The 24,810-nt window shown below is 35.8% G+C and overlaps 1 protein-coding gene across 37 annotated transcripts in view; it reads right to left on the reverse strand.

Moving 5' to 3' along the window:
- Zbtb20 (zinc finger and BTB domain containing 20) overlaps window positions 1–24,810 on the reverse strand; it is an 838,748-nt gene that overhangs the window by 292,437 nt on the left and 521,501 nt on the right. For 2 of the 37 annotated variants that reach the window (XM_063225311.1, XM_023564887.2), the window contains exon 1: window positions 12,632–12,800. The exons of 33 other annotated variants lie outside the window; for them this stretch is intronic. The gene's annotated coding sequence lies outside the window, so the exon portion shown is untranslated. Of the gene's footprint in view, window positions 1–11,854; window positions 11,983–12,631; window positions 12,802–24,810 lie in introns of those variants that run through there. 2 more of the 37 variants (XM_013151793.3, XM_063225287.1) reach the window with 2 other exon arrangements.

Genomic DNA, 24,810 nt, shown 5'->3' on the forward strand with positions numbered 1-24,810 from the left:
TTGGTTTGCATCTAAACAAACTCCTCGGGCAGCATCTCTAACTGGTCTCAAATATCTCAAATACTCTGTGGACTATAGTTAACTCCTAAAATACTGCTTTCATTATTTTTGTTTGCCACTGTACAATGTTGCAAATTATTCAACAAATGCTTATTGTATCCTAACTGCATGACAGTGTTAGTTCTCATCACTACAAAGAGTAAATTCTGGAGTCTACCTGACTTTCTAAGTCAGGTAGTTAATATCCTAATATTCACCAATGTGGATTTCATTTCTAATTCCACTACTTTCTCTACACATCTACGTCAATTCCAACTGATTGAATGTTTTCTCTTTTCTCCGTGCTCCCTTATTTTTTTCAAATCACACTAGTGGTCACCAACTTTACTTCTCTCCTAAAGTCCTTTTATTCCTTCATCCTCCCCTATCAAGCTTTTAGATTTACAGCTGAAGTTCTTCTCTATCATCCAGTCTTCATATAGTATCATAATGCAGATTCCTGCAGCAATCACTGCCATCCTTTATTGATATTTGGGTGTAAAATATGAGGCCAATCATTTATATCCAGTTGATTTTAGCATCTAATTACTAATCTCACAATAAAATTATAAAAACTATATCATCCTTGAGAGCAAGTATTATTTCTGATAATTGGTTAACATTGTCAATTACTTTCTGTGATAATTACTAATTAAGTTTTGCATTATACTTTTTATAAATTTAAATTTTACCTCTTTAAATCTTTCCTTTTCTTCAAGAGACCAAAATAAAAGAGTGAAAATAAAAGAAATACAATAAAAATATATTCATATATAATTGCTTATGGTTTTACAGGTTTAATAAAGCTGAATTTCGCTCACTCTTTTACATGTAATATTTGCTATTTGGAACACTACTACACTAATACTAACATTAATAAGGTTTGGATATTGTTAGCACCAGACTATGGTTAAAAGAATATGGGCCACCTGAGACTAAATTCAGAATATAAGAGCTCTAATAATCATCAAGAAGCAAAGATAAAGACCACTGTAAGAGGCAAAAGTAATAGTACAGCCTAGAGTCTTCTGAGGTAGTTTAACACTGCTTTTCACAGAAAGGGTTTGATACTGGTTTATTTACTTATTACTGACATTAGTATGTAGTTCTCAAATTATGATAAATGTAATAGAAAGGGGTTTCTGAATAACACGGTCAGGATCAAGGTTTGAACCCAAAACATCAGATTAAAATGCAGATGGATAATGAATCATTTATAAGATTAAAAATTCAAGTTCAAAATGGGAAGGAAACAGAAATAATAAGAAGATGCACAAGAGTGGGGTTCACAGTTGCCTGAAGGAACAGAGGGTATGCTTGAGTATTGCTATCGAGGGTTTTTATACCAGGAAAGACCAATGTAACTAAGGGAGTTTGGACTGTAAGACTGGGAATAACTGAAAAGAGAGAATAAATTGGCCTAGGTATACAATAAGGTCAGCATTTAGCATACCAGGCAGCCAGTACTAGGGACTAAGGAAGAAGGCTGTAAACAGAAGGACGTTCATTCATGTTTTCATTTGTCCTACATTTATTTGTTGGGTTGGAAATGTAATGGTGAACCCATCAACAGATCTGGATTAGACCATGCTTAACAAAATTTATAGAAACAAAATAGGCAGGAAGAGCTCAAACAACTAGATGACAACAGCCAGTGTGAATAGGTAATAGGATTGAGGCGCGTCAATGGACTGATCATGCATCGAAGGTTTGAAGCTTGTGTTAAGGTTAAATGAAATACAAAGCACATTTCATCCAAAGCATGGACTCCTTGTTTTCTATTAGGGTAAAACTGATGTTAATATATGTTAAAGTTTAAGCCTGCAGCTGGGCCAAGAAGCATTCCTAGGCTGAGTGTGTGTGTGTGTGTGTGTGTGTGTGTGTGTGTGTGTGTGTGCCATCTGTGCTTCTCCTGACAGGTATAAACCATAATTCTACAGTGCAGGAATAAGTGATGACAAGAAAGATGATACTTGCGATGATGAAAATAGCAGCAAATGTTCATTGAGCGTTTACTATACATGGAGTATTGGTTTAAATATTTTACATTTACTAGTTTATTCCTCACACTAGTTTTATGGTAAAAATAAATTTATGATTAGCATCGTCCTCCTCCTCTTCCTTTACAGATTAAAAAATGGAGATGATGAGAATTAAATAGTTTTCCCAAGGTTACAAAGTTCTTACATGTGCACTCTTAGTCATACTGTTATATAGTAAGAAAGCTGCAATCCTTCATTTTGAGGCTTAGCTCTGTCTGTGTATTATGTGTGCTTTACATTTCCATGGATAATACAAGATTGAGGATATTCTTACTAGATCAATAGCCTTTCTCAGAACCATGACAATGGCATGCTATATTGTTTAGGTATATAAATGAGGGTATCACGGTGACAGATGAGAGAGCTTTCACTCTTACAGAATCTTAATTTTGATTTGTATTATTTAAGCAACAAACAATGTATTGTGATGAAATACTGGAACAACAGATAGGCTAATTAAAAACTGAAAATTTTAGTTTTGTCAGTTCATTAAGAGTGGATTTCTACCTCTCCATGTTTCCCTTCTCTTCCAGGCAGTGTAAGGATTAAGACTGTAAAACACAACTACCTTGTGATGAGGTAATATAATATATCCTATTATTATCTGTTGGTATTTTTATCAAAGCAGAATGCAGACAGATGAATCCCAAGATCATGAAAGAGAATGACCAAGTAAAACACCAGTGACATAATGACTACTGAAGGTCAAAATGTAGTGTCCAATTTTGACAAAGTTGATTGCTCACATGGGGATGTGTGTATGAAATTTTCATTAAAATCCAGAAAGAAAAATAAATTTTGAGTTTTTCCTTAAGTTCAAAGCATTATATAATAAATATGCTTTGATAATTTGAAATTCCTTAGAGTATAAACTAAATTATTATTAGCTAAATTATTATTTATTCCCGTTTCCTATTGAAATATATCTCAAAGTCAAAAGTTCAAGATATATATCTAGGGAGTTAATTTCATGAAGTACTATATAACTTGTATTTTACTGAATAAGACTACAGGACTGTTATTTTCAGAAATAAGCATGTGTCAGGGCAAAGGGGAAAGAATGGAATAATCACAGATATGAGTTGTAAGCCCTACTGTACAGATAAACCTAAAAGTTCCTGTTTTTTCTTGCTTCATTGTGCTGGAATATCCTAATTTGAAACTGTCTTAAAGCATAAAAAGAGGAACACTTCCACAGCGAATCTGTGGGGGTAAGGTGGGAGTGGCTGGTGTCTTGTCCCTTTTATCATTTGACCTTCAGTGAATAATATAACTGCTTTTAGCCCTTAAGTCTGTACAGCTACAAAGGTGACAGATATCTGTCATATTTTAGGACAGCTTATCACCTTAGCCCCTGGAGTGATTGAGTATTTATAGACACAAAGATAGAAGCATAAAGCATATATGTATAGGCAGGAGTCCCTTGGAGGTGGCGATTAGGACCAGGCAGTAATTTTAGCTTGAAGTTCCTATGACTTAAATAGCCACTTGAGCTCTGCTCTTGCAGTTTACGATGTCAATAGAACCCCTAAATGAAATTACAGCCTTCTGATACGCAGCAGGATATCTTTTCTTTGCTGTGCAATGTACACGGCCAGGAGAAATTGCTCTGTATATGGGGTTTCACTAAAGCAGAATTTATCATGAGGCTGCTCTGCTAAAATATCATTATGCTGTTATTCACTGGATAACACATCTAATGACTCGGGGTGCACTTGATAGCCATGTTTCAGTGAACACAGACGCACGCCCTGATGTGAACTGGGCACTCTAGTGCTTCAAAGTGCTATCGATTTCAATTCTACCATAATTTACACCTGGCTTGTTTTGCCAATAGCTTGAACCCATGCTAACACAGGAACATACACATACTAGCATTAAAAAAGTCAGAAATGAACTGCATAACAAAAATGCAAACAGCAAACTTCCTAGGATTCCTCCTTTATAAAAATCTCCCTTGATGCTACTTAAATATTTCACAGTTACACTTGGGCATTTTCTCTGGTAGTTTTGTCCTGAGGTGAAATTTATAAAAATCTCTTAAAGTTGTGAAACTGTGAGTAGTCCTGGTGCAGGATCTGGGGGGTCAGTCATCTTGGCTCCCCTTCACCTATTATAGTGAATGGCACAAAATAAAAGGTTGACATAATCTTCTCCGAAGCCTCCTTTTTTTCTCTTTGTTCTATAAATGTAGTATACTCCAAAGATCTAGTTTCTTTTGCCACCTTTCAACATCTTTTACTTGAGAAATGTGCCCTCCATAATTTAACTCCCACCATGATGCTGATGGTTCAGAATATTGCCAATCTTTTGTGTTTGCTTTGACCTCTCTCTAGTATTCCTGACTAAATCCAATTCCAGTACACACTAGACATTAGTCCAGGGGCCCCCTGTCCTCTCCAAATTAAATACATTCAGAAGCAAATTTATTCTTTGCATAAGACCCACTTCTCCTCATCACTTTTTCTGCTCAGTTGTATAAGGCAGACACCTGGGAGCAATCCAAAATTCCTTCTCTTGATGCCCAGCCCAAAGGTTATTAAATTGTGTCTATTCAACCTATTATCTCCTGAACATGTCTCTTCCTCTTGTATCTATTCCCATAGTTATTGTCCTAGTTCAGGGCTTCATTGTTTCCTGTCTGAACAATTTAAGTTGCCTCTTAACTCATTTTCCTGCCTCTATTCTCCCATTCCTATAATCTATTGTCCACTCTGCCGCCAGAGTGATCTTCTGCAATACAATGTGATCATTAACCTTCTCTACTTAAAACTTTTCAATGGCTCCCCAGATGCCACAAGATGAAGTTAAAACATCTTTGCATGGCAATCAAGGCCCAACATGATTGTTCCCTGCCTACATATACAGCGGTATCACTTCTTCCCGCTCCCATACTAAAACATCAGCGATACTGTCCCCCAACTCCACGATCCTGTTTCCTATTAAAGTGCCTTTGGCCCTCCTGGTCCTCTTACTGAATTCTCTACCGCCCTCTGACCATCTGGGAAAATCCTTTAGGCTCCACGAGAAATTTTTACGTCTTCTCTGAAACTATCCCTGACATTTTACTCCAAGGTACATTTCGCTAAACATTCTCTGCTTTTGCCTGTAAAGTTCCTTGAACATCCTCCGGCTGACATTCAGCATACCACATTATTCTGACTTGTTTCAATCTATCTTTCCTGGGGAAAGGATCTTAAGGCCATGTCCTACTTAACCTCTGCATTGTCAGTAACAAAGCCAAAACCTTCAAATAGCACATACAGGCCTGGGCGAGGAGCCCTCACTACCTCCATTAGCACATCTTTCATTCTTCTGTTTTCCCAATCTGACTCTGCCATCCGTATTTTCTTGTAATCACTCAAAATTGCAGGATACACTTTTTTTTTTCAGTACTGGAGATTGAATCCAGGGTCTTGAACTCAGCACTATCCTCAGTCCTTTTTAAAATTTATATTGAGATGGAGTCTCACCAACTTGCCTTGGCTGATCTTGAAACTGTGATCCTTTTGGCCTCAGCCTTCAGAGTAGCTGGAATTACAGGCACGCAGCCAGAGATATATCCCTTTTGAGTGGTATAGCATTGCATTTTTATATGTGTGTGTGTGTGTGTGTATGTGTGTGTATATATATATATACATATATATGAGTTTTAAAATTTATTTTAAAATTTAAATTGAATTTATTTTTACTGATACATAAGACATACCACATGTATTTCATGGTACATAAAATATATTTTGTATATATTAATGTGATAGCATGTGATTTTTCAATAAATACATAGAGTGTATAATGTTTAAATAAGGTTAAGTATATCTCTTCAAGCATTTATCATTGCTTTATGGTGAAACTTTTTTAAAAAAACCTTTGTTCTAGCTTTTAAAAAATACATACACACAGCTCTTAACTGTTATCAATCATCAGTGTACTGAGAGATAGCACACCAGAACTTCTTCTAACTGTAATTTAGTATCCATTGACCAAGCTTTCCCTTACTCTTTCCTCTCTCCCACTCCTGGGCCTCTGGCAAACACCATTCTACTCTCAACTTCTGTGAGATCAACCAAACACATTCTTGTTCAAGGCCGTTGCAGCTGATGTTTCAGTGGTTGAATATATTCTTGCCTACGCATCCATAAATTTGTTTCCTAAGTCTCAATAAAGTTTTTTCCCAAACACTGTGCTCTCAATGAAGCTTTCTCATTCCACCTTATCTGAAAGTAGTGCTTTAGCTTCCTCTGTCTTTCTCTCTTTCTTCCTTCACATTTCTCCACAGTACTCATCCCCCTGTAACCTGGTACATATTTTATATAAGTACTGTATTTGTTATTATATCTTTAGAAAGTAAATTCTACAAGTACAGATACTTTTTTTTTTTTTATTAACTATAGACTTTTCAGCCTGGCACATATTTTGAACTCATAATAAATGTTTGTTAATAAATCAATCAACTTTTGCTTCTAGACAAAGAACTGACAGTAGGGGTTCAAAAATGTTTTATGAATGAATGTTAAATACAGCTTTAATGAATATAAGGAGAAACAGTCTTTGTACTTTGATCTTTGGAACAACACTAGTCAGTCAAAAGAATACTATAATCTCTTTGAGACAAATGAGGTAGACAAGTCTCTTAATTTAGGACCCTAAATTAAATATACATGGGTAGCTTAAGGTTTGCTCTTTTTTGTTCAATTCACTATTGAAAGGCAGAGATGATTCTTTACACGGCTTATGATCTAACATTTATTATAGTACTTTGTATCTTCTTGCAAGGGAAGGCAATTAGCAGGAGGTACAAGGTGTTAATGCTTTGTATTACAATTTATGTCTTCCTGTGTTTGGTGTTTTTCATTAAAGACATTCTTTTCTTTCATTTTCAACAGTGGATTAGGCACTCATGTAATTTTGCCCTCAGAGTGATTTGTATATGACTATCCAGGAGGACATTATACTACAAATCCTGCCAGAATGAACTGGAAGGTGAGTGTGGTATTTATAGCTAGAGGACGAATAGGTTGTGTGGTGCCAAGTTTGTGCTAATGGAAATGTCCTTTATGTGTTAACACCCAAAGGAGAACAAATTCAACAACAAAAACATTTCAGTTTTTGGCTTGTTTGTGGAGAGTTAACTTTGTATTGCTCAAGGGTTAATTATCCATTATGTGAGTTACTTCTCTTTCTCCTTCCGACTACTTATAACTAGGAATTCAGTTTACTAGAGAGTAAGGAAAGTAAAGAGATTAAAATGAAGATCCCATTTATACTTATTAGAAACCATGAAAAATAATTTTGTTTAGAAGACAGAATCAGATTTAACTGGAGGATTGTCAAATTGATTGACCATTGATAACAGATGAGATTAAAGTGTAGTTTATAGAAATTTTTTGTTTCTTTTAATTATTGTTTATTAGAGTCAGTTTGTAATACACGAAATTATTCTCTGGATGTGCTTTATGTCAGCAGGGCATTATTCTTGGTGCTAGATTGGGAATTTAGAGAATGGTATAGAAGAGACTGGCTCAACTTGATGTCCCTCTCCTTGAAGATGTGTTAGTGTGCTGTGGCTTAATGACTGAAGCAGCACCAAGCAATTCTACCAATTCCTCTACTCATCGATCAGAAACAATTGAGCTTGGCTATTTTCAGCTATTATTTATCTCAAACAGGGCATTTAATTAGTGCTCGTTAAGACAGAACAAATGATTTGGCTGCCTGTCCTCTTGCCTCTGCTCTTTATTGTGTTGTCTGCCCTGTCTCTCTCCTATCTAGTTCACAGGGCATTTATAGCCAGTCTACATGTATTTCTGCATCTGATATCAGCCTGAGTTCTTTTAATGTTGAGTTTGAAGAAAGGAAGACTGGCTGTAAACACATATAACCTGGAGAGGCCTTTTTGTTAATATAATACATTATAGGCAAGTCTGCTAGTTCAAATTGCATGAGCAAACCAGATTAGGGACTTGCTCACTGTCACGAGTCCTAGGAAATGAATGGACTGCCATAAAATCAAGATCCTCATTGTCCATCAGAAATTATCCAAGCTTTTTGGAAGTTAAAAATTCTGCCTCAGCTAAAGGATGGAGATAGCTGTCACAACTAGTTGAAGGATCTAATTATGGGGTTTTTAAGAGGCTGAAAGAAGAATTTATTGATTTCTTTTTCTGAATATGTTTCTTCCATTATGACAAACAAAATGCATTTGCTATTGGTTCATTCAACAAGCATTCATTCATTCATTCATTCATTCCCTATTCAATGATCTTACATTCAGCGTTCAAGACAGCATATGATAAGTAATATATTTATTTTTTAAAATACTATAAATGTCAGTTCACTTTTAATTTGGATTCTCATAGAAAGCTTCGGAGACAAAGTATGATGTTACAGGATGTCTTGTTTATCATGCAGAGGTATTTGGAAAATTATAGCTACAGATGCTGATATGTAACTGAAGTAAATAGTATAGAACTAAATAGCTGAGAAAGTAGAATAAATTGGGTCATTTGTATATGTATTATCTTTCACAAAGTAAATTCTTTAAATATAGCCTCAAGTTTAAGATAATTATTAACAACTTATTCTATTTAATTTTCTTTTCTTTTTTTTTTTTTTTTTTTTTTTTTGTCTTTTTCATTTTTATCGGTACCGGGGATCGAACTCACGACCGCCTGCTTGCAAGGCAGGTGCTTATGCCACTGAGCTAAACCCCCAGCCCCTAATTTTCATACTTTATAGATATAGCAATATTTTGAAGTTGCATGTAATAGAACTTAGGTCTAGAATCTGATTAGTGAAGTTTAATTACCAAACTTATCAACTAATCAAATATTTCATTTGCAGATACTCTTCATAAATAGTTGTGTAAATTTTCCACCTTTTCAATGTGATAAAATGTCCACTTCACTGCTGGCCAATTTTAAAAATGTTTTGTTGAATTCAAAAATAATTCTTGCTACTATTTGGCTATATTTTAAATATTTGACTATAAGTATGAGATTTTGCATAGATATACTTCTATATACGGACTTCAAAGATAACATATTTACCCAATCATATGACATAACAAATCAATCCTTTTTAACTCAATGTCTCATCGCTTTTCAGCCTTTTGGCTAAGATCAAGCATGAAAACATGTCTGTTTCTTAGAGAATTACAGAAATAGAGAAAAGCATTCCTATGCAAATGAAAAGAACATTTTCTTATGGGGCAATCATAATTTTGTTACTTAGAATTTTCATTTATGTAATAATTGTGCTTGCCTAATCAAATTAATGTAACATACAAAGTGCATGCAAGAAAACATATACGTTTAAACATGCATGTAAGAAAATATATACTTTAAAACATACATCTTTGTTAATTTAACAAGCACTGGAAAACTGAATTATTGCTGGTATATTGTGTATAACAGTACTGAAAAAAATCAAGTAATATTGATGTACCCATGTTAACTCAAAGAAATACACTGTTTTGTCTTTCTATACCTTGTTAGATACTTCAGCTTAGCCATGGAATTCTTCCATGACCCTGTACCATGTAGAACACCAGCTCATGGCAACTAAAATCTCATGCAGATTAGGTTTTTTAAATATCATTTCCTGGGACATACTGGTATTCTTAGATACTTGTATTTACCTATTCTCTACTTCATGTTCTCTAGGAAGCTATAGTTTTCTAGAATAAAAAGTTGTCAAAGTGTTAAGAGATTTAGAATTCTTCAACATAGTCCACATTGAGCATAAGACCCTACCTAGAACTAACAGACATTTTTGCTTGGAATTTGTGTTTGTCTGATCATTAAAGGGTGTTTGGAATGGTCTATGGAATTTTTGGTGGCAACACCCTAAGAGTTGGATATATTTTTATACTACATTTAAACATTTTTATGCATTTTCCCTTTCAACTTCTTTCTATAGAAAGTAGGAGAAATAATACAAAATATTCAAGAAATATTGCATATAAACAATGTAGCAGTCATAACTGACATGGGCTAACTGAAAAGGGCAAACTTTACTATCATAGAGTACGTTCAGTTTTTGGCATATTGACCCCAATAAAACTGCTTCCTGGGACAATGATGGCTGAGAAATTTGATGAATCTTAAAAATTATAAGAATTGTTTTAAGAGGGAGACTCTTTTTTCCTTAGAGGTCAATGATAGATTCTGATGAGGCTATAGCATGTGTTAATTTTCTGTAAGGCACTTACAATATATAAACATCCATGAGTTCTATAGTTAAAAATCTGAACTACCCAGAATGGCAAAAAAAATTTTTTTCCCTTCTCAAAGCAAAGTGCCAATGTTACATGACGGCCTATTGCACTAGCTTGGACAAGAGTACACACAATAGTCTTATACAATATACATCTGGTTAAATATAAAATTGAGTAACACTAAAGCATTTTTAACACTAGGAGGAATCTACTGGCAATGTGTTAATAACAAAGACAAGGAAAACAAAATAGCATCTCTTTTAAAATATTTAAGAACATGGAGTTAGTGTCCTTAGGCTGGGTTGTGGTTCTGGGAAGCTTTAGCCTATGAGAACCATATTGGGGACATCAAAGACACTGTCCCCTCTCCAAACAGCAATTCACTTCAGATGCTGCCACAGACTTGAATGTTTTTATGACCACCATGTTTTTTTTTTTTTCTTTCATTTTTTTCCACACAATATTTAGTGACATGCCAGATTCTTGAAATTAGAAAGGAAACAAGAATGCACAATAAGATTAAGTACCTGTAGAAGAGCACTAAACAGGCATTTGTTGGTAAAACACAAGCATATCCTCCACCTGAAATTTTACTTCCTGGGAGACTAAGAGTTATTAGGAATGACACGGAATTCTCATTGGCTGTGAACTGGTGGCTGCTTTTAGTAGCCTCATATTAGACAGGTTGCAACTCCTCCCATTCTATTCCGTTGATAAGTTCCCAGAGCCCATTCAATCAATCTCTTATATAGGACAACACTATATTTGGGTTTAAACCATCAAGACAGTCATCCAGTTTTCCTATGTCAGGATGATGAATTTCCTTTGAACAAAATAAGGATTCTCATTGCATTCTCTCATGCTGAATACCATGAATGTAGATGAACAAAGGAAAGTGTATGACAAATATTTTACTAACGGTCAGGTAGACAGAGGTTCTCTAACATTTAAAAGCAACCAGTTCTTGTCAAAATGATCTTCAGAAGAATAATACCAGCCAAATTAAAAAAAAAAAAGGAATATATAGTTTTGCTTGTTTGTTTCATTTTGTTCTGTTTTATTACATAGCCACTACAGTTTCTCTTTCCTGCTTAGCTGGGCACGTAAGTACTCTGAGTACAACATAAATGCTCAGAACAGAGATAAATGAAAAGTTGGTAGAGGGACACTTCCAATGCACAATTAATTCCACTTTCATTTCCCCCTACTACCACCCTGAACAGTGCTTCCCTAACCCCCATCTTCCTTCTTCCATTAGCATGTTTGCTAGGCATGTCTAGGCTGACAGCCATGTGTGGCAGCATAAAACCCATGCCTGCATGCTCTCCTGAGCAAAGGACTCAAGGCTCTGCCATTGTCTACAGAGTGCTCTCAGCTGTGCACACTAAAACTTTTCATCAATCTGCTTGTTTGCTAGCTTTAAAAAAAAGAAAAAAAAAAACAACCCCCCAAAATTGTGTTTTTGTTTTTAAAAACACCCTTTATTTCCTGCCTGCCTCAGAGACACCAAGAATAGAATCCTTGACACATCAAATTTTGGAACCTCACAACTCACCAGGACTGTGGTTCCTGATCCAAGGAGTGACGACTGAGAATCAGCACACAGTCTCTTGAGAGTGTCCAGGCCTGGCCGTTAAACTCCCTGCTCTGATTAGTTTGTCGAGTTCACAGTGTTCCAGAGTGCTGAAGCACAGAAATTAGGGAGGGGAGGTGGAAGGAAAATCACTGGAGCCTCTTACGATCTAACTTCCACTAACTGAGAGGAAATGTCTTATAAATAAACAACAGCAAGAGAAACAAAAAAAAAAAAAAAAAAAAAAAAAAAAAAAAAAAAAAACCATCCCGTCCTGCCAGAGGAATGTACATTATTGTCTCCCAACGGAAAACTTTACACCACACCAGAATTCAGCCATGTCTCCTGAAACTACCTCCCTCAAAACAGAAAGAAAAAGAGAATCAAAAAAGAAAGAAGAACAACAAAAAAGTTTTTTCATCCCCTTGAATTCTGTTGAGAAGTTCATGTGAGTTCCCAGTAGACAGACTAAACTAAGCAGTTTCAGCAGGGTCACTGTTTCAGAGTTTTTGTGCGGAGGCTGCTTATTAGCAAAATTTCATTTCTGCCCAGATCATTGCTGTACCATTCGGACATTTTCAGAAGGGAAGTTCAGGAAAGGGGGAAAGGGGTGTAACTGGAGGAGAGGAAGAAGAGAGGACAAAGGAAAACTGATGAACTGGAATGCCCTAGCCACGGCCATGATAAAACAAGCCTCCACCCGTCACCCGTCCACTGCTTGTTGAGGACTTGGTGATGCAGTGTGTTTAATCTACTTACTCTTTCTGCTCGGGAGGCTGAGGTTCCTACATTTCCAGCTCATGCTGGACTGTACCGTAAGCAACAAGTGAAATGAGTTCAGTGATCTCATTCTAGTCCTTCAACTCCTGTCCACATCACTAAGCGACTGCACAGCTTGGCACAGGCCAGGATGAGTCAGCAGTCTCTGGTCATGAGAGGCCAGGCCTGGAATAGCAGGGGGGTTTTAGGTCAGGAGCAAAATGAAGCAAAAGACAGCATAGACGGCAGGGCTCAACTCTGCAGTACACAGGGCTATAGCAGTCAAAACGAAACAGCCTCATCAGCTCTGGATTGAAGACTATAGGGCTGTAGAAAAAGGGGCATCAAAGAAAAAACAGTTGCCTACCAAGTACAGCAAGAACAAAACAAGAGTACCATAGTCTGAAAAGAAGATACTGATACATCCCTGGAAGATAACAGATCTCGTTAAGATTTCTGAAATACCTTTTATTCCATGTGCTCCTGAAATTGACATAAGAAATGGTGCTTATGTATATATTGTCCTGGTATTATGATATTGCTTTCCCCAGTATGTAGCAGAATAAAAATCAAAGCACTGCTGTTAGATAGCAAAAGAAGCCTCACCTTCTGTAAAATTAGGTAATTATCAGCAAAAGCCTAATTATCTCAAAGGTATACATTTCAATCAATAGAATTCATGTATAAACAGAATAAAATGGTTAAAAGCAGCATTCTCTCCATTAAGCTTGGAAGACAAAAAAGATGTGCAACACGTTGAAGGACAAAACCCAGGGAACTATAACAATGTGTTCATATTTCTATTCAATGGGGTGAGTACAGACTGTAATTAGGAAGTGGCAATTCCTACCAGTAGGATTTTCAAGCATGTCTCCTTGTACTACGTATCATGATATAGCCAGAAAGAGTGGGTTTGAAAATCAGAAGGAGAAAAACCAGGTTTAACATGAAAAATAAATCATTGCTAGATAATTTGTTTCAGAGGAGACAAATTGCCTAGTAAGGCAATTGATAAAAAGTCTTGGTATATAAAACACACTTTAAAGTAAACATCTAGATAAGAATATAGGACTAGAGACAGAGAATTATCAGCATATCACAGTGATGACATTGAAATAAAGAAGAAAGCAATGTAAAGTCAGATGGTACGAAAAACTGAATATGATCAACAGATTTGGAAAACACTATAAAGGATTTCTTTAAGGTTTCCCAGGAGGAATAATAAAGACCTATGATACATTCCTAATTGTTATCCCTTAGAGATGCAAATATATATGTGTAAGATAATATATATTTTATTAAGTTTTGATCACAAAGAGTACTACATCATCTCAACATATCTTTATTAAATGTTTAATGTACTCTCCAATCAGTTTCCATTGCTTGAAATTAAAGTAACAATATCATCCTCACTTAAGTATTAGACTGACTCAATGTTCTTCCAACTTTGACACAGCAGTAACTGTCTCATGGTGAACACTCAATGAATTATTATTATTATTTATTATTATTGTTGACATGTCATCTTTACAAGTTCTTGGCATCCCTTTCACTGTTCTACTGTACAGTCAGTTGCATATATACTGTTACACTGCTGTTTTAAGTTTGTTTTTGTCTGATATATTAAACATATATGCTTGAACACAGAGGATAAGGAAAATCTGTTATGCTAAAACCTCAATTTGAGTATCTATATTGTCAAAGCAACTTGTCGCCTAACAGTGTCCAGTATCGAGAGGCCTAAAAAAGAAAAGAGGAATTTTTATAAGCTTCTCCAAAAGCAACAGGATAAAAGTGCTACTGGCCTTGACCGCATGATGAGAGCTTTTTACCAATGGGGAAACTTAGTCCAGTTGATCATCCCAGCCTAATTGATTAATTGTGGGTCTGACCATCTGGCTGATGAATGCTGACACCCAGCAGTGATTACTGTGTAACACAAGCCCGGATGTGCTCTCCCTGATGCCTCCCACAATAATGGCAACTCTGAACTTAGGGTTAGTTTATTCAGGCCGCTTGGCTCAGTATCTTCATGGAACAGTGGTTGTGGTAAGGAATATTTTACTAGACCTGGTCAAGCATTATCTTCTCTTGTTTCAGTTACTTCTCTCTTCCAGCTCATTTCTACCAACTTCTGAGCCCTTCTTTACAAATAATTACTTTTCATGCAAAGCATTTCATCTGTAGTTTTTATCATGTTGTCCGATTCTCCCATTGCTTGTTGCTTTAATATGAAAAATATTTGACTGATATAACAGGTCAGGAGTTACTTAGGTACTCTGTGCTTCCAAAATAAAGAAAATTGTTTTACTTAACAAATGAGCTTCAGTGGAAATCTCACAGTGGCCCAAGTTCAGTCAGTGGAATACAGGGGTGAAGAAGTTTGAATTTTAAAACTACTTTTGGTCCTCAGTTAGAAGTGCCCCATAGAGAGAATGCCCCCACCACCTACACCTCCACAGCTCTGGAGTACAAGTAAATGACAGAGATGAATAGCAATGCCACCCACAAACCAGTCTGCACCTGGAGATAACTTGTATACAGAAAAATTCTCCAAGCAAATCAAACCTGATCACATAAATGTAAACCTTAGGGTTTTGCAATCAAATCATTTTATTTTCTTTTATATTGTGAGATAGCACAGAGGATGAAACTAATACAAATGGTTGCATAAGCTTGGCCAACAGGTCACAACAGAGAATCATCTGCTTCCTCTGTCCTTTTCTCAGACTGATTTCTCTAACTACATCCTTTCTCTTGTTCCCTACAGATGATGAATTCTTCTACATTCCAGGCTGAGTTAGTGTTAATTTTCAGCAGAGGATGGTAGTAGCATGCTGAACTGCAGAGATCCGGACTGGGAGTTGGGAAATGTTTTTGGCATGACTGTCAGTAAACAGCTCTGTGTCTTGGGCAAGTCAAATCCCTTAACTCCCAGTGTCGCAGTCTCTTTGTTGAAAAATGATACTGCATGAACTCTGTGGTCTCTGCCAATACTAAGATTCTATAGCTCACTCCCCTACCCTGCATCAAATGCTCAACAATTCTGCTAATAATAATTTCTGCTCTCAGTGAATGATGGGAAAGTATCTTTCATTTATTTCCCTGTATTCTGTATTTGTATCTTCTTTCTGTTTTTAATGGTACATATTTTGAGTCATAAACACTAACATATCCAGATAGATGCTTTAAATTTGAAGGCATTTAAGAAGAATAGCTTTCCCATGTAGAACATTTAGTGTAGTTCTGCATGGAGAAAGCCAGCCATCCAAAAGTGGAGCAAAGGGGCCAATTGACAGACGAGAGGAAGCCTTTCATAATAAGAGTCTCCAAACTCTTCAATTTAGATAAAGCTCAAATGCTATCAACTTCCAAGAACTTTGCCAGTCAATCTCAGACACCACTACAGACACTTAGGACGACAAATCTGAGGACCAGCACTGGCAGTGATGCAGTTCTTATTTCACCTCCACCATCCATTGCCAAGTAGGATGTAGGATGGCATAGTAATAAGAGCCAAGAGGACAATCTGTCATTTATTTTCCTCCAAACTTTTTGAAATTTCCCATTTGGGTTCTGTTTCCCAGTTTTAATTTGGTAACTGCCATTTTTCAGCATTTCTTTTAACAGGTTACTAATAATTTCTGATACAGGATCTCATATTTCATTTTATGCTGCTAGAACTGTTGTTAATATTTCATCTGCCTTCAATTCAGCTCTGAATAAAGGCTGCTGCATTTCTGATTCATGAGTAACATTTTGGTTCTGAGAATCTGATAACTGGAATTTTTCAGTTTGTTCATACATGGTTAAGTAAAAGTAATAGGTTGGCTGAAATATTTCAGTGTGTGATGCACATGCTAGGGATACATATCTGAAATTAAACAAACAAACAAACACATAGTATGCTGTCACAGGTAACTTGTTTGCTTCATTTTCTGGAAGCAGAGTGCAATGGTTAAGATTCAAGGCTCATAAGCAAATCTAATTTCACTTTTTGGCTCATAAATTTACTATATGTATCACCGTAGGCCAGTTCCCTAACCTTCCCAAGTGTTCCTGCTCCCATTTGTAAAATAGAGATAATAATGACATCCATCTGTTTTGCTATGCCGACCCAATAAATTAATGTAAAGTGCTGAAGATTTTCTGAGTTCTCACCAAATGATGGCTATTTTGTTATTCTAGCATTAATAATCTACGAGTTCACATTATATAAATCTTATTTTGCAAAATTTTTTTAAGGTCACCAAGTTACTTTTGAGTCCAGACTTTTATTTCTTGTTTATATATAGATTCCATTTTAATAAACTCTCAGTGAAATCAAGTCAAATATTTTAAAAAGTAGATCTTTAAACAGTTAATATGTAGCATCATATAATTTTTGCCACCAGTCAATTTAGCTTCAGAGTTTGAAAATATTTTTTTCATCTAATGTCTAGCCCTATGTAAGGTACATGATACCAATGTGAATTTGTTCTATAAAGAGACGACTTGTGATATTTACTTTCTCCCACTCCTAATGAATACAGAATATTTTAATATTATTTCAGTGTGTGTCAGTTAGGGTCCATTAGGAGAGAAAGACCACACAGAAATTCAAACAGAAACAACGTAGTTTAAATAATTACTAGCAACAACAGGGGATTGAAGTAATAATGGCGTAGTTAGCAAGAAGTGAACTCTAAAGGATATAGAATAGTAAATATAAGGAACAACCACTATTTATAAGGCATGCTACTGTGCCAAAGGAAGAGTCTGTTCTATATCTGGACTGGGATATAAACTTTGTTGAATCAGGCATAGACATAATCATTGAATGCTAGACAGGTCACTAGGGAGCTTCGCCAATAGAACTTGCTGGGGATTCCACAAGGAGAGTGGCAGAGAGGGAGAGAGGGAAAGAGTGATGGAAGGAGAGAGGGGGGAGAGGGGAGAGGGGAGAGGGGAGAGGGAGAAGAATAGGGAGGGAGACAGAGACACACTGAGAGATACAGAGACAGTGAGACAGTGAGAGAAAGAGAGAGGAAGAGAGAGGAGAGAGAGACAGAAAGGAAGAACACTGCAGGGAGTGCAAGGGGAAGCTGCTCAATGCTAGGTGCTGGGGACTCTGCCTTTGATGCAGTTGATGGGAATAAAAGTACTTGGATGGGGTGGGGCAGGAGCTGGACACTGGACACTGGAAAGCCTGCCTAAGGTGCAGAAGCCAGACTCTGGAGAAATCATATGCACTGCAGAGTTCTAACAAAAGATATACAGAAACTAGGGAGAAAACTTCTTTCTTCTGTAATATCTTTCTTTAACCTATACTGACAAAGTACCCTTCCCCATACTGTAAGCTAGCTAAAAAAAAAAAAAAAAAGACCCTTTTGTAGAGTGAAATGGTACATTTAGACCTACGCAGTACATTGATGACTGGTATTATGACTTACACATTTTATGAAATAATTCACTTTGGGGGTGACAACCAAGTGTTTTCAAGTCATTGCAGTGATGCTCACCTTTAATAAACTCTCTTTGCATAGCAGAATATATATTCTCAGGATTAAGAAAAATAAGAGCCTATTAAAACCCTATAGATATATGTATTTATTAAAAGAGTACTTTAAAATTTCACTGAACGAATATTTGTATAATGAACTCTTTTATCCAAGTGCTGGCTACATGTTTTATTGAAATGTGTATAATTTATATAAGAAAAAGATGCACAGAAATGCAAGTTATTGACCCAAACTAATGCATCAGTGATCCCAGTCCCAAATTTCAACTAGGTGGATAATCAGGAGTATCATTAACAACAACTGAAAACTCTGACAGAAGCAAAATTTGGCCTTAGTTATTATTTCTCGTTTTCACATTAAATGACTAGAAACTATATTTACTTGTACTATGACTTTTGTTTTTTTTTGTTTTTTTTTGTTTTTTTTTTTTTTTTGAGGGAGCAGGAGGCTGTTAACCACAGGCTATGCTTTTTGGATAAATGTATCATATTACTAGAAAATTTTTCTTATGACTCCTCAATATTAATAGAGTAGCATCAGTAACTAATGATAACTAATTTGGTGCATTATTCAAGGATTAGTGATGATCACTGTTAGAATAGGTCGGGAAGTATACTTCAATATACCTCTCATTTTTGCTTAATGCCTTAATTCCTTTAAGAAAGTTCAGAAATTAAGAAATTATTCTACAATTTGACTTAGGGTTTAAAACGTAAACCTCTGACTTTATACAAGCACTGTGGTTGTGAGGAGGCTGAGAGCAGAAAAGCTAATAGGGTGAGAAGTAAGTCCTATGTGGAGCCTGCTACAGTGAAAGTCAGCTCACTAAATCTCTCCCTTCCCCCTTCCCAGCTCACTTAGGCCTGGCCACAGGAGGTACTGTCTTTCTTCACTATCCTAAAGCAGGTCCTCCTCTTTCCTCACAGTTGTGTTTGATGGAAACCAGTGGGGTCTGGCACAGCAAACCTCACTGGGTTAACTCAAAACACCTGTTGGCATCTCTGCCAGCAGCAGGTAGTTGCCTTAGGTTTTCTCTCGTTTGTGTGTTCTATGTGAGTATGGAGGACAAACTTAATGACCCTATATTTGATCCCTATCTTCAACACATGCACACACCTTTCCACTTCAGCTCCTGAGTTCAAAAGAGAATGACAAAGGAGAGTTATAAATCCATGTGGATCTAGCAGGCAAGTCCGTTTTATTTTAGTTTGCCCTTCTGTTCAGCTGGCTTTTCTGCTATGACCCACTATACTTACCCTGTTGGCTGCTCTTACTAGCAACATGCCTTTTTAATCAGCCTTCCTGGGGTCTGCATTTGATTACAGCATTTGTGTTCTATTTTGATTCTTTTGTACTGTGCCCTGTGGTGTTAGCTTGAAAGGTGTTATTTATAAAATGAAATTCTATTGTATTGCCACTTGGATTCAAAGAGGACATATAATATTCATGCAGAATGTATTTAATAATATCTTGAACCTATTAAATCAATTTCTTCATGAGAACACAGAAGGGGAGGGAGGCAAATAGGTTGGTAACCAGGTAATAAGATTTAGGAATCACCTGAATGTTCCTTCATAAGCATTCCTGAAAGCTGCCATGAGAAGCATTCTGTTTATATCACAGTTTTCAGAGGGGGAGACAACCTCTCCTCAGTCAAACTAATGTAGTACACACCTGTTTAAATATTCAACCATGCAGGCCAGACATTTTCCTAGGGTTCAGATGCAGTTTTTCAATCATGAGATCAAATACGCTTATAACATTTTACTAAGGAGGAGGATTTTGGTAAAGAAGGAAATACAATGCACTTTTTTCTAGAGATCGATCTTCCTTCCTTCCTTCCTTCCTTCCTTCTTTTCCTAAAGCTGTTCTTTCAAGACTTGCAAAAAGAAGTATAATTCTTGTTTTCCTGACACTTCTCAAAATCAGGCTGAGAAAACTTATGATACCAAGAATTGATGCAGAGTTTCTAGCTTGGCATATTCAGAATGATGTTCTCGTGTAGCAAAAGTGCAGGTTTCATTACAGCTACTAGGTGTACAGTCAAATATTTATGGATTAGTTGATGGGGTACCCCAGTTATCTTCTAATTTTAATGCAAACCAAAGATTGAAACATATTACTGTACCATAGCTAGCATCACAAGCACATCTGCTGTTACCCACATTCCATTCTGCCTTTATATATATTTTACTATTGATAAATCTGCAATCGCCAATGATTAAGTTATTGCGTGGACAGGGAATAAGGAAGAATCAGGTGTGAAATGGTTTAGCAATCAGGCTCACTAGAACTTGCTAAAATAAACTGCGATACATAAAAGAAGCTGGTTGTGCAGTCTTGAAGGGAGATATCCTAGATTTTTCACTTGTTCCCACCTACTGGATCATTGTATAATTCCAGGGTCCAAGTTTCTGTTCATTAAAATGGAAATAACTGTGTTTATCTTCTTCCTATTTCATTGGGCTACTCTAGCGATGAATGAGATAATAGTTGTAGAATGTTCAAAATGTTTACAATGAAGGTGAAATATAAATGCATGATATTAAGAATGTGATAGTTTGGACACCCGTTTTTGTTCTTCACATCAAAGATAAGTAACACGAATAAGTAAATGATTTCTTCCCCATTGGTTTAAATCATATACTTTCATTCATAAATGTCATGCCAAACATAAGGAACTAAGATATTTTGGAGAATACACGTCTCAAAGTTGAATGCATCAAATTATCAGGTATTTGCATGAAAAAAGTCACATTATTCATTTCTGAATCCACTCAGGTTCTGTCTTACTGGTGTGCATTATGTAAGCATTCCAATCATTAATATCTGTTGAAATGTAAAATAAGACCATATAATTTTAGAGCTGAAATTAACTAGTGACCATATTAACTTCAGTTACCTCACTTTGCAGATGACAAAACTAAGGTTCAGATAAATTAAACAACATTCAAATTCAGTATTAACCATGTTAAAAGTATTTAGAAGAATTAATTTTAAGTTGTACTACCAAAAACCTATCAACCAAATAAAACAAAATAAATACTGTTTTGTCAAAATAAACAGCACTATTTGGCCTAAAGAATGGAACGCATTCTAATGTAACCAAGGCGAAAGCCTAAGTAATAAGTAAATTTCATTAAGTGACTATGCTGTAAATGCCAAGTAACCAAGGTTGCACATCTTAATATGGCCAGCCATCTGCATATGTTAAGGTAAGATTAAAGTCTTATAAACAAAAATAGAGGTAAAGTTAGCAAGATAGCACAAAAAATAATCTTTTCATCCCACCACAGAACTCAGATACAATGATAATATTGGAATGAAAAGACCCTAAAAGAAATATAGAGCCTATTACATAGAATTACCCCTGAAGAGACAAATAGAAAATTGATACATTTATATGGATAAGAAGAACAATTACACTATAGTTGTGTCATTATCTCCTCTTATGGGAACACTGAGAGGACTGCTTTATCCCATGACTTCTCCTAGGGGTTAAAAGTGAGATTGGCAGCCATGACTTTCCCAGGGAACTTCATAGAGGTTGGTTTGCCTTGAGTGTTATAAAGAGCACGGGGTCACCTGCAGAGCCTATCTTGGCCCCCCTCTCTCCAGCTAGAGACAAAGCAAAGGGGGTGGTAACCTCGTACAACTAATTAGTGTTATTTTGTAAGATCTGGACTATGTACAGAATTGAAGTTTTTTATCAAAGAAGCAGAGAAAAAAGTAAAGTAGGCCTATTCCCAGCATTTTAGAGCATCTTCCGTTAAGTCCTTTTCCTCATTTGTCTCATATTGGTTGTCTCTTGAACAACCAATAAAACTACTTCCCTTGGACAGTTTACAACAGACAAAAGGGCAGGTATCCCTTTACAGCTGGCACTACTTTGAGAGGAGAAAAAAACACTGAAGACTCAGGATTTTCTTCAGAAAGAGGTGAAAGGGACCTGGTCCCAGCTTAAAAATCAACTCCCTAAAGAGCTGATCTGCTTCTTTGTCTTGCATCAAACTTTGCCAACAGGTGACAGCAACTTCCATAAAGATTGGGATAGGTAGCTGTTTCTTCAGAAGATCAAAGTACACATTCAAGGAACAGAAAGAATAACAAAGAATGACACAATCAGAGAAGGAAAAATCTTCAGTAACCAATCTGAAAGAAATGGGGACCTGTGAATTAAATGACAAAGAATTCAGTAATAGTCTTAAAGTAGATCAGTGAGCTATAAAAGAACACAGATAGCTAAACAAAATCATGAAAAAGATAGATCAACAAAATGAGAAGGTAAATAAAGAGGCACAGACAAAAGAACCAAACAGAAATACTGGAGCTAGTGAGTACAAAAATGGGACAGAGGAATTCACTGGGAAGATTCAAAAGCTAACTCTGTCAAACAAAAAGAATCAGTGAACCTGAAGAGAGAACATTCTAATTATATATAGCCAGAGGATCAAAAAGGAAGGGAGAATGAAAAAAGAAATTTTAAAATAGCCCAAGAGATTTTTATGGAAGTCTATCAAGTGAAACATAAACACAATGTGGGAGTAAAACAAGTGATAGGGCTTAGAAAGAAGAAAAGAAATAGTGGCAGAACACAAATCTGGGGTGAGAAATGAACATTCATGAAGTCCGAAAAACCTAAGAAGAGTAAATATACCAAGAAATCATGTACTCAAACTGCTAAAAGTAAAAGATAGAATTTTCAAAGTCTCAAGAGAAAGGCAACTCATCATATTGGGAAAACTCCGAAAGAAATTGAGGGAGTTCATTCACACTAGACCAGCTTTACAAAAAAATGTTAAAGAGTTTTCTAAGTTGAAATGATGTTAATTAGCAGAATGATACCATATACTCACTGTTAAGGTGAGTATACCATCAAATAGTAAAGAATATTAATACTATAGTGGAATAGCATAAATCGCAACTTCAGAGTAAACGTTAAAGGAAAACAGTATTAAAAATAACCACAAAACAATAATCTGTTAAGGGATACATGGTATAAAAGTTGTAAATAGTACATCAATAACATGAAATTTAGAGGACACTAAAATTATAAGAATAGTTTTTCTTATCTGTGCTCAATTATAAGTTATCTGCTCAATGCATACTGTTGTGAGTTGTTCTGTGTAAGCCTTATGGTAAATACGAAAAAAAAACCTGCCACGTATACATACATACACACACAAAGAAAAAGAAAGAAAGAAAAGAAAATGACTCAAAGAATACTACTACGAAACAACAACAAGCATTAAATGACAATGGAAATGATTAAGACAGGAAGAGAATGGCTAGAAAGTACATTCTAAGAAAATGGTAACTGAAGTACATTTACTAAATCAAAATCCTACAAAGGAGATCATCATATAAGGATAATGGGACCAGTTGGTTAACATCTTCTTGACTAGAATCCTCTTGACTAAAATAGAACAGCAACGGAACAAATGCAAATTTAAATTTTTCTAAAGCAGGAATCTCCAATCAACTATTTTTCATTTTTTAATGCTTCTTTTAATATTGGAAATCTCTGGAGTACACAGAGAATAGGATATGAATAAAGAGGAGCAAATACCGCAACACATGTGATGCTTCGAATGGTTGCTTAGCTTTTTAGTGACTGTTGTTTGTTTATTATTATTAAAAAAAAAAAAGATTACAGAAACACCATTAGGCTTTCAGAGATCAATGTCTGTTACTTGCTTCATCTTGCTTTGACATCCTAGGTTCCAATATTTTGGAACACACATTCCAGGATATAGACAGACTATACTAGTATTTCTTTTTATCTTGGCATTTCCCAGGGATTCCTAATTTAAGTTTTGTTCCTACCCCCTCTATCTATGATTTGTTAAACTGTGTCAGATTGTGTCTGGACTTCATAATTAGAATTTTATACATTGCTTACTATGTTTTAATATCTAACTCACAGATACTATCTGTGAGATTCTCCAAAGAACAAAGGAATTCATGATGTAGTTTTCACTTACCATATACAACATGTGTTTTAATCTTTTATTTTTCCCTCTGTGTGTCTTATCATTATTATTTTATTAATATAATTGCTGTAGCTACCTTGTAATCCATTTTATATTATACCTCCTTCTAAATTTAGTTTATGTAGTCCACATTAATTTTTTTAATTACTCCAGCTGGAAATAGTATTACTTACCTACTATTCAGTTTCCACAACCCTCCTAGCAACAAGAATTTTTGTCACTTAAGTTGTATGATTTTGACTCACCCAAAAGCTACAGACTCCTTAGCACGTGAATTAGCTCTTTAAATCTCTCAGCTAAGGTTTGAATTCATGAGTGAAAAACTTACTATTGCACTTGCTTTTGGAGAAAATATATCCATTGGGACAGAAGTTATTTTCAAGCATTCCAAATATTAGAAGTAGTAGGGAAGTGTTGAGGAGAGAAATAAGTAGCTCTGGGTCATTTTAGGTTAGTGGCCTTAAAAACAAGGTGTGAGTTAATCAGAAGCCAGAATAATCATAGCAGAAGGTGGGGAAAAAGACTCCAAGAGCTGCCTGGAGTTTGGTGGCAGCATTTAGCTTTAGCTAAAACTACAGGATTCAGTCAGAGGCTCCACAAACAGAGGGCTACATTATGTAATACGTCTTGTATTCCTTTGTGAACAATTCCACAACAAAGTTTCATTAGTTTTTCCCCCAGAGAC

The sequence above is a fragment of the Cavia porcellus genome, unplaced genomic scaffold, assembly GCF_034190915.1.
Source record: "Cavia porcellus strain 051 isolate PalLab524CR breed Dunkin Hartley unplaced genomic scaffold, mCavPor4.1 scaffold_15, whole genome shotgun sequence".
Classification (NCBI taxonomy): Eukaryota; Metazoa; Chordata; class Mammalia; order Rodentia; family Caviidae; genus Cavia; species Cavia porcellus.